This window comes from Rhea americana, unplaced genomic scaffold (assembly GCF_003343005.1).
Source record: "Rhea americana isolate MKP2758 unplaced genomic scaffold, rheAme1 scaffold_234, whole genome shotgun sequence".
Lineage (NCBI taxonomy): Eukaryota > Metazoa > Chordata > Aves > Rheiformes > Rheidae > Rhea > Rhea americana.
The window spans coordinates 196894-211000 of record NW_028186351.1 but is presented as its reverse complement, the minus strand read 5'-3'; the positions used below and the strand labels follow the sequence as shown (position 1 = coordinate 211000).

The following is a 14107-nucleotide window of genomic DNA, read 5'->3' as shown; positions in this document are numbered from 1 at the left end:
ATTGGCTGCTTATGTTTGCAGATCATTCTGTTCGAGCAGACATGGGACTTTTCGTCCCACGCTCCTCCTTAGGCAGGCAAGACCTGTAGCTTATCTTTTTGCCTGCTTGAGTTACCTCCTACTCAGCCCCGACCAGCTACTGGGGTCCAGTTTTTCATTTTTGCTGAGGAGAGTTTGAGCTCCCGGTTTTGAGGGCTCTGCTGGTTTTAAGCTGAGCCCAAAGCAGCGGTATAAGGGATGTGTCGCATCRTTTTTCATCGTCCTTYCGTTTAACATCGCTCCGCTYCGGGGGTCAGTGCTGGTTGCTGCARCGATGCAAGTCCCGGTGTTACCGTTCACCAAGCCCAGCCTAGCCAGAAGAAAAATGCTGAACTCTATCCTAAAAGCTCGTTAAACCGCTGTAATTATGCTGCGCTTCGTCTGCTGTGAATTAACACCTTGCATTTTCCCTCTCCCCGCTTCCCAAGCGGCTGAGCAGGTACGTACCCCGCTTAGCCGCCGTCTCCCGCGGGGATCTCCCTCCTTCGCAGCAGCTCTAGCAGGAGGACGGTGGTGCGGAGCCGCGCGGTGAGTTACATGCTGAGACATCCGCGCGTTGCGTTGGGTTTTTTTGCCCCCGCCGGAGAGGTGCTGTTTTCTCGCGCGCCTGCCTCGCGCGCGGGGGAGTCCCGCCATCTCCTTGCTTGCTCCGAGCTCGCTGCGAACGGGCTGCGGCTGCCGCTCGGCGGCGATTGCGCTCGGACTTCAGAAACCCGGAGCAGCGTTGTGAGCGGTTGGGTGCAAACCGCGCACGAAGGGTCTGACGTGGCTGCCGGAGCAAAGGGCTGCGAGCTCAAAAAGACCAAGAGCTGGATCTGTCGGAGGTCGGTTTTGGTGGAGGGTGCCCCAACGAATTCCTGCGGCGCGCCGGCGGCTGGAAAGGGAGGTGATGGGAGCGCTGGGGCCGCCGGCGGCGAGGCCGGTCCCGCTGCCGGCCAAGGGGGCAGCCTGGTGTCCGCCAGCCTCAGCGCGGGGCAGGGTTATTGCCGAGCGTCTCTCGTTTAACGGGGGAAAAAAAGTCGGTGCCGTTTGCGTCCCACGTGCTGTTACAAACGCTGGTTTTCGTTGCAATTTAGCAGTGGCGTCGAGCTCTTAATTGGCGTTTTATCAGCTGCAGGGCTCTGTGCATGCACACGTGTGAGCGGTTCAGGGCTCCGGCGGCACCGAGGGTTTGTTTCCCGTGCAGGTATCTCCCCAGCTTCTTAAAACCTTCAAGCTGCAGCAGCTTTCTGCAGAAGGGAGCGTCACGGTGGCAACCTCGTAGGCCGGGGCCGGCCAGGAGGAAGGATGCAGGGCGGGAAGGGGGAGACGTGCCCTCTCCGTGCACCAGCCCGGAGCCAAATCCCATCTCGGGGAGAAAAAGATAACGGCGATGCCGAAGAAAAACTGGAGGGATGCAAGGAGGAGGCAGATGGCCCCGTCCGGGCGGCCGCAGCTGGGTCCGTGGCCCCCAGTCCTCAGCAGCCCTGCAGATCCCTTCCCCAGAGAAGGCCCTCGCCCCGCTATCGACCGGTTTTGCACGTCGTGTCCCCGTAGCCCTCCTTAGCTCCTTGCCACCGAGCGCTGCCTCGGTTTATTAATTGCCCCGTGCTGCGTTCTGCACCGGGCACAGGCACTGCTAAAGTAAGCAAGATATTTTTTATTTTCCCCCCCCCCCCTTCCCTTTCGGAGACGGATGCATTTACTACTGGAACGTTTCCAGCCGTTTCTCAGGGAAACACATTGAGGAGTTCTGCAAACAGTGAATTAATTCCCCAGCCGTGAGCGATGCTGGCGCGGGGAACTCTGCAATTCCTCCGGCAAACTGATTTCTGTGAAGATGGACCAACCGCTGGCTGAGAGCGGGTCGCTGGTGCCTTCGGTCACTCGAGCGCGGAGCTGTGAGCACGGCTGGTTCTCGGGAGCCGCTTCGTGGTTTCGGCGAGGTCGGTGGTGAGCGGCGTTCCCACGTGTGCTCCGTGCTGGGCGCTCCTGGGGCCTCAAAGCAGCTTTTTTTTTTTCAGCAGATATCATTTAAGCAGATCGCCCAAGAATTTGTTGTGTGCTTCTGTCCGGTCTCCTTTTCAGTTGCGCAGCATTCGTGCGGTGACTCAGGTTACCCAACTGCTTAATAATAACAATAAAAAAAAACGGGGGAAAAAAGAAAACAAGGTTGGTTTGGACTCGGGGCGTCTGGGCGGCCGTGCTCCCGGTGGGAGCCGTGGTCGCGTCGCGGGCTGCTGCCGGGTGCCCTCCGTCCGAGCCGCGGCCAAGAGCTCGGGTTGGGCTTTTCCGCTTTGGCCTCCAGGTGCTTGCGGCATGTAGCTCTGGGTTTTGTTATCTGCGGCAGAAGGCAAGCGCCGGGAAGGCACGGCGCGTCTCTGGGTTGCTGGGGAGGACCACACAACTCTTCAATGAATCTCTCTAGATGGTTTTTTGCAACCATCTTGAACTCATCTCTCTTACGGGTGGAATTGAAAAAGTCCAGAGAACTGGTGCCTGCACCAGACCCGCTCTTCAGGTAAAATATAATTCCCCTTTGGCTCATCGATCCTGGTGCTATTTCATCCTCTCTGTCCCGGTTTAACCCGGGGCTCGGCTGAGATCCAGCGCGCTGGGTGCTGGTCGGTGGCCGGCTCCGCTCGCTGGGGCTGGGGAGGGCTGCGGCGCGGGCGCCAGCGCGGGAGCAGCCGGGTGCCGGCAGCGAAAGGTGCTCAGTGCCTCCCCGGCTGGCACGGCGCCTGCGTCCCCTAACGGCAGCCGCTTCCTTGTCCCCGCTCCTGCGGGAGCCGAGAAGCTGCCAGCTCGCTCGAGGAGCAGCTCCTGGTGTCTTGAACGGCCACGTCCTCTCCGGTGCTTTCCAGCCTTTTGGAACAGCGTCGTGACCCTGGGACTAGACCAACTCCACCACGATCCACTGCAGCAGTCGTTTTGCATCCTTGTTCTCTGACCCCTAGGAATAATCTCCCTTCCTCTGCCCTGGGACTTCCCTGTGTGAACCTTCTCCATTTTTCTTCTCTATCTGGGTTATTTTTCTTCTCTCTTGGTCTCCTTCCTCTCTGTTTTTTCCTGCCTGCTCCCCATTCTCTTGCCACCAAACCTCAGCTCAGCTTCCCTGCGAAACCCGTTCCCCTGCCGATCAATTCTTTGCATGATCCGTTAATTCTGCTGCTCTCCAAAAATCAATTCTCTTCCCTCCCCATCCATGAAAGCTGCGCCCACATGCATGAACCCGTTGGCTTCCCCTTCTCGTTGTACCCACCACTCCTTCCTCCGCTGTCCTACCAAGAKCCAGCCCGTGCTGGAGGGCTGCGGTGGCTGGAGCTCAGACATGAACCCTCTGTTCCTCGGAGGAAAGCTCCTCTCCGGACTTGCAAGGAAAAGAGGGAMGAGGAAGCATTGCACCGAGTTGGACTGTGGTGAAAGGGAGCATCCAACACCTGGTGGCTTCCCCACCGCATCTTCCAAATCTCTTTGCAAAATGAGATGAGGATGTTCTCGGACATCAGCGCTTCCAGCGCCAGCAGCTGCCCGTCTTGCAGGCCGGGCTCCGGCAGACTGTTGCAGCACAGAAAGCAAAGAATAAATATGAGCAAACGAGCCTGTCCAGCCTGAGAAGAACCAGGGCGCTGGCAGGAGCAAGGCCCAGGCGCCCGGCCGCTGCGGGCAGGAGCAATGCCGAGCCAGGGCAGTGCCGAAATGAGTGCTGATTCCCCGTCGCTCAAAGGCGAGGACTCATCTCCCAACACTTGGGGTGTTTGTGCACCTACAGTGACCCCCAGCTAGAGACTGGAGGCCAGGCCAGAAGGAGAAATGCTTGCTGGAGACGCAGTTGGTGCGAGCGAGAGGGAAATCTTGGCAGCCGCGGTGCGGGCTGCATTCCTCGGCTCTAACGATTGCAGCAGCCTTAGCAATAAGTCTCCAGGGACGGTGGCACTGGAAGGATGGGAGGCTGGTTTCAAAACATCGCCTCTATAAATCGACCAAGAGGGGTTTCAAGTTCTTCCAAGCCACTTTCTCAACTTCCACAGTGTTTTGCAAAACCCTGTGATTAGAGACCCATTTAAAAGCAAACTGCCCTAAACTCCTCGTGAACCCTGCAATAGATAAAGGAATAATTTACACTTCAAATAAATAAAGCATTTTGGCTTTGGATCAAAACAGAGTTGAGTTCAATGTTATCAGTTTCCTAGTGAGTTTTTTTGTTTTTTTCTTGTATATTCAGGCAATGTCTCTTATAAAATGTGCATGAGGCCATTATGTAACCGGGGCAGGAAGCAGACTGTAATTTTTGATGTTGCACAGAGTTATCTCCCAGACAGAGTCACTGAAGCTTTTCTCTTGCCCTAAAGCCAATGCTTGTTTATGTCTGTTTACAATGAAATTACATTAAACACCCAAAGACATGCGACGGATAGCGCCGTTTCGTGTTACCGCCATATTTCCGTGTCGGTATAGCCAGTGCACTGCACATCCGCCACGGTCGAACAGAAAACTTTTATGAACTTGGACCTGGAGCCAAGGACCCTCTTCCAGGTGGGATAAAAACACAGAGTTTTGCCCTTATAATTGTAAAGAAAGTCTTGGACGCGAGCAGAAAAGGTATCAAACGTGGTCTTGTTCACCTGAGTCTGCAAGGAGCTTATACCAGTAGGTTGGAGTGTAACATGCCCACACCCCAACTGAGCAATAYCCACCTTGGCTGGAGGCTCTCAGCATGGTAGAAGCAGCCAGCACCAAGCCTTGCCCCCTCGTCCCGTGTSTGCTTAACCGACATGAAGGGATGGGGTATCACCGCCTTCATGGGGAGAAGATGGAGCTTCTGCTATTTGCTGCCACCCGCGTCCTTCTTCGGAGCTTCCTAGCCCGCAGGTGAGGTGGACGTTATGTTTCTCTATAAGCTTCATCAGAAGGAAAAGCTGGATGTAAGCACRGGCTGCATAAATCAGCTCGCGGCGTCTCCGCGGAGGAAGGAGCTGCAGCGAGGCAGGTTCTCAGAGCACCCTTTCATCTTCCAGAGCGCTCGGCTCGAGCAGTAGCATCTGCATCCCTTTAAGAAGGCACATCTGGTTAAGATCATCTACCCTTTGCTCTGAAACAGGATTTAAAATAGGAGACTTCCCCTTCAAAGAGGCAGCTTTGTTTAGCAATAAAATAGATGAATTACTGGAGGGGATGAAGAAAACAGTCTTCCGTTGATCCTGCAGTGTAAAACCTGTGTCGGTGGGGATGCTCTCCAAACCTACCTCCAGACGTAATGGACAGTTTTACCTCCCGTTACCCTCTTCACACTGTTCTTCTCTCAAGCAACAGGCAAACTGCTTTTGCCTGCAAAGGACCTTCTTGCACTGCTTTTCCCCAGATTYGGGAGGTAGGACAACAAGACGATGCGCCAGCGTCGGACACGCTGATCCGGTCATCTGGCRTCTGCGGGGTCAGGACTCAGCAGGGCAGCGGAGCGGAGAGACCGTTGTGTTAGTGCTCCGTTAAGATGGGAGCGATACAGGAGATCGTCGTCCRGGTTCGTTCAGTTGGGACCTGTCTGCTGGTAGCTATAACGCCAGAGCATCAACTGCCCTGTTCGAGGGCAYGCAAGGACAAGAGCGCAGTGTAGAGCGCGTGACTGAGCGCGTGTGCTGGCCGCTGTCATCCCTTCACCCTGAAACACGGAGGAGAGAGGGAAATGCAATGGGACAGGTTTTCTGTGATCTAGCGTGGTCCAGAGATGTGCAGGCCAGTGTCAAAAGCGTGAGGCATCCGTTTCAACCAGCATCAGCCCTCAGAAGTTAAACATCTCGTCCGAGTCATCCCAGCTCCTGCACGGGTCAGCGGAGGAGAGCCCAGCGTCTGCAGGAATCGGTTAATCCCCTTCTCACGCCCAGCTGTCCCTGTGCGTGGAGCCACTGACTTCTCCCTTAGCTCCAGGGAGAGCCCAGAGGATGAYGCAGACATCTGGCTTTCAGGTGGCTGAGGTCAGATGCAACGAGTTCCCTCAGGAGAGGACGCGTACGGGCTGCTTTCAGTGTTATCGCATGCGTTCTTACAATCGCACGGCAGGATTTGTTTCCTCTCTCCCCTTTTCCTTCTGGCTGGCTGCACACGACATCAGAATGTAATTACCCTAGAAAGGCTCTTCCAGGGTTCAGCAAATGGTGATTAATTTTAGAGGGGGGACACGTCCGTGATACTCCGGTCGTCTCGGGGAGGCGAGGTGCCTTTCAGGGCCGTCTAGTTCTCTGCTGCTCAGATCAGCCCAGCGTGAACCGCTAGATGGAAAAAAGCAATAGTTGCATTTGAGATTAAGAAGTAGTCCCAAAAGAAAGAAAGAAAAACCACTGGTATCCTCATGGGAGCTTAGGTTCAGCAGAACTCATAAAGCGACTGTGTGAGCCCTTGGCAGTGCTAATTATTTTCATGCCTATTAGAACTGTGTGTGTAATTGCTCTAACATCTGTTAGCAGGGTTAGTGAACTGCTCTCCCGAATCGCACCTCCTCCCTTCCCTATTTTTTCATCTAGATACGGTCRTTTGGAGACCTGATCCAAGTTTTCTGTTTAACGTGGTGTCAAAGATCATTGCTAATCAGATAGTCCCTTTACCCCGGACTGTTCAAGGCTGAGAAGGAACCCGTTTTATACCATTCYGACACCAAAAGAGCTTGCCTATTTGCCTTGGTAGAACTCCAGTGTCTGTAAGTCTCTTCATTTATTTCTTATCCGGAAAATCATCACAAATTTCAAATTATCTCTAGGAAGACTRAACAGCACATTGAGGAAAGTAACGCTCTGACAGCTGGAGTTCCCTTTTGGTGCTGGATYGTTTCTTCCTAGGAATCGCTGCTCTCATTAGCTTCCTTAAAGCATGTKTCAATCCAGGAAATTTGTCCATCTGCGATCCAGATCTCTGTACTTACTTGCTCAGGGCTAGAGCTGAGGCCCAGGCTGCTGGAGCTGTTCTTCAGTTGCTATTTAATTGGTTCCTGAGTCCTTCTCCCTCACTGCTGGAGTGGAAGTCTGGATTTACGTGAATTAATGATAAAGATCTCAGCTGCTCTGTGGCCCACTCACGACACAAATTATGCCACAGCCAAGCAGACCTTCAAACCTAGGCCTTCGAGCTCCTGCATGGTCCGAGAAGACTAACGTTTGCCCTGGGAGCTGAGTTGGAAGGGTTGGTGACCACATCTCGTAGGGCTGTTAGGGAATCCCCTCCCTCGCTCAGCAGCCTTCCCAGAAGCTGGCCCTGCCTGTCCTGTGGACCCTGCCTCTGGTCTTGTCCTCATTCATTGTGCGCTGTCTCCTCTCCTCCTTTTCTTCTCTGGTTTTGGCACCTAGTTCTAGCTTGGCTGTGTCTCTTAGGCCAGGCTGTCTGCGTGCAGGTCTCGCTCTCTGGACAACTGCCCTTCCGAGGGAGCAGGAGCAAAGGGTTCCTTTGGGTCAGATGTCTCCTGGGGTGGATCATCTCTGAGCTGCGACCGTGGAGCTCTGCTGRGCCTCCAACGTGTGCCACAGTGAGAAGGAAAGATGCTGCTTTTGTCTTTGCACTCGCGGCCCCCAGAGGTGCAGTTACAACGGAGATATCGACTCCTCSACGGGTTTCACCTAATAATCACACTCTGCTCTGCCTGCAAGTACGATCAGTGGTAAAGGCGCAGACGTWATAACGGCGGGGAAGAGAAGAGGTGCTATTTAGCAGCTCTAGAGAAGCCTGCGAAGAATCAGCTTTCTTCAGACTATYGGTGCTCAGGGAACACTAGCACATGCAATATTCAGTGAGACRTGGAAATCAACAGGGAACAAGCCATAAATATCTCCCGGAAAAATCACTGATGGAGATGATGAAGCTGRAAATGATGAGAGGTCTAGAGAGCCTTCTCTGTGGTGGGGACTTGAGGGACCGGGGACACTAAAGAGCCGTACGGAAAAGTGAGATCTGAGGGCTTGTTCGAGGGCTTCTGTCTATCAGTGGCAGCAGGCAGGAGGCAAGATGAAAAAGGAAAAGAGACGCAAAAGAGCCGGTCCAGCACGGCCAGCCTGGGGACAGCCGTGGGGCAGGACTCGGGGAAGGCTGGAGTTTGGTGGACAAGGCTGCTCAGCGGCAGAGAGTCGGGAAGCAAAGTCCAGCGGGTGACGGAGACCCAAGGAGCCTTTCCCTCTCCATCAACCATGGAAGGCGACTAAGGCCTCRATTTAATTCCCTCCAGTCCGTGCTCGAGGTGGGAGGAAGCCGAAGCGCTTGCTTGCCCGAAACGGGGCAGCGCGGGGGCTCCCAAGCCCAGCTGCTTCCCCAAGAGCCGGGGAGGCAGGAGGAGGAGCCGGCGGCCCGCGGGCAGCGTGCGCGCTTCGTTAGGCTCCTTTCCAGCGGAATGCGACGCACAGCTAATCTCATTACGGTATTTTCCATAACATTACAATGCTGACATAATTACAGGATTTTCCGTTAGCCATTATATAATTGAAAACTTGCCGGGGAGAATGGTGTCAGGTTGCCTCAACGAAAGTGTCCTGGCAGAGCTGGGAGATGCTTTCTGCTAGGTGCTTTATTTTTTTCTTTTCAAGGCCTTTCTTTAGGCAGCCTTTTCCCCCCTCCAGCCCAAAGCATCCCGGTGCCCTCATCCTGCCCACGTAGTTTCTCACTGTTTCTAATCGGCGGGTCCAACATTTCTTTGACGTCGTTTTCTGCACTGCTCAGCCGTTAGGTAACCATAAAACATCTTCATTTCTGAAATCAGCTCAGCTTAATCCTCCCCGGGGGGGTTAGTGCCAGCATTTTTCACGGCTGTCGTTGCCTTCATGCTGAAGAAGCTGAAGGCCGCTGGGCTGCGCCCCTCGCCGCCGGCGGTGATCCTCCGCGCCCGTCGAGCAGGGAGAGCTGACGTGCGAAACGCAAGTTATTTGGTCGAAGGCCTGCGGGAGGAGGTGGGAAAGGAGCCACGTGGTGCTCATTGAACAAGGAGAGGTGAGACGCAAAGAAGCTAAAACTTCTCAGCCCAACACAGTAATTGGGTTATTTCGCCTCCCGATTTTCCGCGCGTGCGTGCATTGCCGACGCTTCCCTCCCCTCTGCTCGGTCTCGTTGGCCTGAGTAGCCAAGCCATTTCTAGCGAGGCTGTTGGTGAAGAGGGGGAAAAATTTGCCTGAAGCCAAGGAACTTCAGCCAAGGACTTTGAAGCTTGCCGAAGTCCAGTGACACGAAGTTGCGATTGAAAGGGTCGGGCGATTTTAATTGCAAACAGCGTTACTGGGCTTTGCTCACATCCGCCCTGCTTGGCCAAACCGAACCCCGTRCTGCCGCGACTGCGTGAGCTCCCAACCCGGCTCCGCCGCCGGAGCGTACGGACCCGTCCCAAGCGCCCGCGAGCTCGCGGCATCTGCTCTCCGTGGCTGGGGGAGGAGGTTTGGCCGTCACCCCTGAGCCACGGTGGAGACCCCCTCGCTGTGCAGCAAACCCCCCGGGGCCCGAGCCGAGACCCCCCTCCCTGCTCCAGCTCCCCAGCGGCTCGCTGCAGGGTGCTGGCGCCTTCGCGGGTGGGCTGCCGGCTGGAAGAGCTCCTCACCTCTGGAATTCGTCGTGGCATATATTCCCTGCTTTTTTTTTTTTTTTCAGCTCTTTTTGAGGGAAATGCTGAGGGTTTGCATCGGGTTAGGAAGAGCTCTGCGCAAACGCTCTCTGCGGGAGGAGGCAGATTTGCCTTGCAAGCTTCTGCATTTGCAGAATGCACAAATGCTTGTGCATTTTTGCGCACAAAGGAGAGCGGGAGGCTGGCAGGGGCAGGGAAAGAGCGTGGGGGCGCGCGCGTGCGCGCGCGTGCACGAGCTGCTGCAAACTCTTCCTGTCGCCACAAGCAGTAATGATTGCCATATGGAGCGATACGTCTGTGGAAGACCGGGAATGAGCAGAGCCTAATCCTCGCCACGGGTCGGAGCTGCAAAAATATTCACGCGTGTGGGCACCCGTCCCCGGGCTGGGCTCGGGCTGCCCTCCGTCGGGCTCCTGCTGCTTTCCGTTAACCCCCGGCCCTCATTCCTTTCGTTTCTGAGCAGTCTGCTTCGGTCAGAGCTCGGCCACGGGGAGGAGATTTATTAAGTGCCCTGAAATAAGTGTCTGGAGAGGCGGCRGCTCCCGACTTCGAGACTGCAGAGGGGGCTGAGGTTGGCACCAGAGGAGATGCAAGGCTGAGGGAGAGCTCAAAAAAGGAGGAGAAAGAGCTGGGTGAATCCACCGCTTTCTCTTTCTTTTTCTCTTTCTTTCTCAAAAGTTTGTTCCCTGTAAAGATCCTGACTTTAACCCTAGTCGCAGCCTTCAGCGATGAGCCTGAAACTGCGYGTTTCTGGATCGTCCGTCAGCCACGCACCCTCGCGCCCGCGCTCTTGGGCGACGGGCGCAGGCGATGGGGCAGCTTGCAAGGCTGCGAGGAGACGTCCAAGCTGCTGGTCTCGCCCACGGTCCTGAGCAAACCTTCGCCTACCCGCACGAGGAAAGACCTTGCAGGTCCTCAACAGTSCTACCTGGAGCCCCCTCGCTCCGGCGGTCCCCCCTCCCCGGCCGCGGAGGCAGGCGGCGGTGACCCGCGCGCCGGGGCCGAGCTCTGGCCTTGCCCTCGGCCCGCCAGCTTCCTGGTGGTCTTCCGTGCGGAGACCCTCCGGACCGGACCGGGGGGAGAGGGGGGGGGCTCCGCAAGCCACCGGCCTGAGGAAATGGGACCTTGCGCGGCAGCGGGGAGGAGACGCCGTGAATCAGAGCGGGAGAGGGGGAGAGCGGGACGCGGCGGCGCGGGATTAGGGGAGGGGAGCGTCGCGTAGCTTAATGCTGCCGAGTTCAACCGGCTCCGCTCGCTCATTTTGCAAATTTGGGCAACTTTTATTAATCCGTGAAAACGTTCGGCTCCTCTTACGCGATGACATTTCCAGAACTTGAGGCTTTCCTGAGTTCTCACGGAGAAGCGAGAGATAATTCCTTTCCCCGGGGCCAGACGGATAAGGACTTTGCATCTCCCGAGTGGCTCCTCGCAGATTTTGCAGGACACCCGCAAGCCCCTCGCTCGCCCCTGAACCRGGGCCGCCTGGGAAGCGGGACAGGGCGGCTGCGGGAGGAGACCACAGGCTCCGGACACGCACGGCGCTGGAAAATGTGGCCGCGAGGGACTTCGGGAAGACGCCGACCTAGTGCAGCATCGGACCTTTCCTGAAAGAAGTTTGTCCAACATGTTCTTTAAAAGCCTCCAGAGATGGAGGCTGCTCAGCTCGCTTCCAGCCTCCTCCTATCGCCGCGGTCAGGATCAGCGCGGCGATAGTCGCCGTTACCCTTTCCACCTCTCCTAACGCCGTGACTGCCCGTCCCGGCCGCGGTGGACAGGCCGAGCGGCTCATCCCGCTCTGCGCGCGCCGGCCGGGCGCCCTGGGAAGCGTCACCAACGTCTCCCCTCGCCACCCAGCCGGGTGCGGGGCTGTGTGGGGCTCAGCGCCGCCCTTGGAGGGGGGGGGGAACATTAAAGCACTTGCACCCTGCAAACACCACCCTGCACAGCTGTCTGACCCCTCCTGAGCTCGCTTCCAGCCACCAAAGGCTCCTGCACCTTCCCCGAACCGAGGACCCACAGGCCAAGCCGGGGGGCTGCAGAAGAGCCCTAAAACTGGGGCGGTGCCGGTTCCTCCTCCGAGAGGGACCCTGCGCGGCGGCGCCTCGCTCCCGGCTCTGCAAACGGGGGAAGGTTTCTGCAAGCCGGTGCCAAGTCCACGCTCCAGCAGCTGCATGTTCTCCGGCGTGAGTCATCCCCACCCCGAGCTCTCAGCCGCTCCACAACAACATTCCTTCTCCGTGATCCAAGATCCTGGCTGCCATCAGCCGCTGTCTCCTTCTCCCGCCGCGGTCCACAGGGTTCCTGGTATCCAGGCTCCATCCCCCAAAGAGGCTGCAGGGAGCGGAGAACRCCCTGCCAGGGTGGCCAGCCGCAAGAGCTTAGACGAGGCGCCTTCCGATTCCTCTCCCTCCCCGAATCCAGAGGGAGGTGCCCAGGACCAGGAGACTTTTTTGTTTCTCTCTTTTAGAGGAGAGCCAGTGACGTGGATTTTTTTTTTTCCGCACCGTCTTTTCGTTGTTCCTCCCTCTCTGGGACGTGTCTGGAACGGAGCGAACGCTGCCCACCCTCTCCCAAAGCACCGGGAAGTGACCTGAGACCCGTGGTCCTACACATCTCCCGTCCCGCAATGAAGTCCAGAGCCTCCTCCCTGCCGTTGTCCCTCTTTATCCCTGCTTCTTTCTCCTCTCTATACAGCCCGGAGTTATTCTGCATTGTGCAAAGAGTAAAAGCAGGAGGCAAGAGGGCAACGGCGACGTCCTCCTCCCCGCTCGGTGGTCTGGGTGCTGCAGGAATGGTGGAAGCACCATGCGGAGCTCTTCCTCCTCTGCAGGACCTTAGAGGCAACTAAGTCCTTGCAGAGGGCCYGGCCCCCGCGCCTGCCTCCGGGCAGGCTCCAGTTCCCACGTCCACCACCCCCTTTACCACGTTAATGGTAGACCCGTGGGTAGACTGACGCCCACCGCTGGCACCCGGTGGCTCAGGATCGGTAACCTGCTTTTGAGCACGTTCCTCTGTAGTGAGCGAGCAGTGATTGCGCGACTGCAAGAGTCCTTTGGCTGGTGGCATTTGGACCGCGAGGGTCCCTCCCCTGTCCTGCTGCGGGGACACGTGCTGACAAACGTCCCTCCCGCGGCGGATGGCGCTGAGCTCTTGCTGCTTCCATCGCCGGATCTTTGGCTGGCTGCATCTGGCACAGGTACAGCCCCTGGATAGAAGTCCAATCTTTCTCCAAAGCAGTAATTTCTCCTGGATCGTGGAGAGCCCAGCTGGTCTCCAGYGGTAGTGAAGGGAGACCTGAGCGTGTTGCTGAACAGCGTGAAAAGCCAAAGTCGGATATAATTCATCCCCGAGGAGCCTTGTTCGCTAGCTTTGCTGGGCCACCGGGACGAGCTGGGCGCCTCTGCGGCCCAGCTGGCACTTTGCTCCCGCAGTGCCACTCGCCTGCCCTTCCCTCGCACGCACTGTCCAAGAACCTCCGAGGTGCTCCCCAAGACCCTCCAAAGCGCTCCCCAAGAACCTCCGAGGTGCTCCCCAAGAACCTCCGAGGCGCTCCCCAAGAACCTCCAAAGCGCTCCCCAAGAACCTCCAAGGTGCTCCCCAAGACCCTCCAAAGCGCTCCCCAAGAACCTCCGAGGCGCTCCCCAGAGGCTGCTTTGGTGGAGCCTCGGCGCTCCCGGGCCGTCGGCAAGGCACGACGAAGGCGGCACCAGGCAGCGCATCACGGGCCCAACCAGGAGCGGCCACCCGCTCTCTCGTGGTCCGGGCGCCGGGTGATGCTTCCCGGCCGGAGCCGGGCAAGGAGAGCGGCGTCCTGAGCCCCAGATCCGCTTGAGCCCTCCCAACCAGACCCGACCGGAGGGGAAAGCGCCCCTGCGGCCTCCTTCAAACATCGCCCATGGGACGGGGGCTGAACAGCTCGGCCGCAAAATTTGGTCTCATGTTTATTCCAAGCGCCAAACCCTCGCGTAACTTGAAAGGAGAGGGTGCCGCTGTCCCCGTGCGGGTGCCGCAGCCCTCGTGCGGGTGCCGCAGTCACCTTGCGGGTGCCGCAGCCCTCGTGCGGGTGCCGCAGCCCTCGTGCGGGTGCCACAGCCCCCGTGCGGGTGCCGCAGCCCTCGTGCGGGTGCCGCAGTCCCCGTGCGGGTGCCGCAGTCCCCGTGCAGGGAACCGGGAGCTGCCGGACGGCGCGTCGTCGCCGGCTGCGCGCCCGCGAGCCCTCGGGAGGGGCTCCGTGGCCGGGCTGCGGGGAGCGGGGGCTCGTCCTGCCCCCGGGGCTGCCCCGTCCTGAACGGCGGCGAGGGGAGCGAGGGGCAGAGCATCGCCGCGGCCCGCGCAGCGCGGCGACCCCCGGCCCGCCTCCCCGCCGGCCCCCGCGCCCGTTTCAGCGCGGCCAGAGGCAGCGAAATCCGCCTCCCCCCCCCCCGCGAGGCCGCCGGAGTAAAACCGACGCTCCGGGGAGCGATGGCAACTTTCCCACGAAGGCGGCGGGCGGACCGGGCCGGGGGCGGG

General features: G+C 58.0%; 1 protein-coding gene across 1 annotated transcript in view; it reads left to right on the top strand.

Moving 5' to 3' along the window:
- Positions 1-470: 470 nt before the first annotated feature.
- The window catches only part of TMEM200B (transmembrane protein 200B), a 25954-nt gene continuing 12317 nt past the window's right edge, over positions 471-14107 (top strand). The window contains exon 1 of the mRNA XM_085306211.1: positions 471-567. The gene's annotated coding sequence lies outside the window, so the exon portion shown is untranslated. The remainder of the gene's footprint in view (positions 568-14107) is intronic.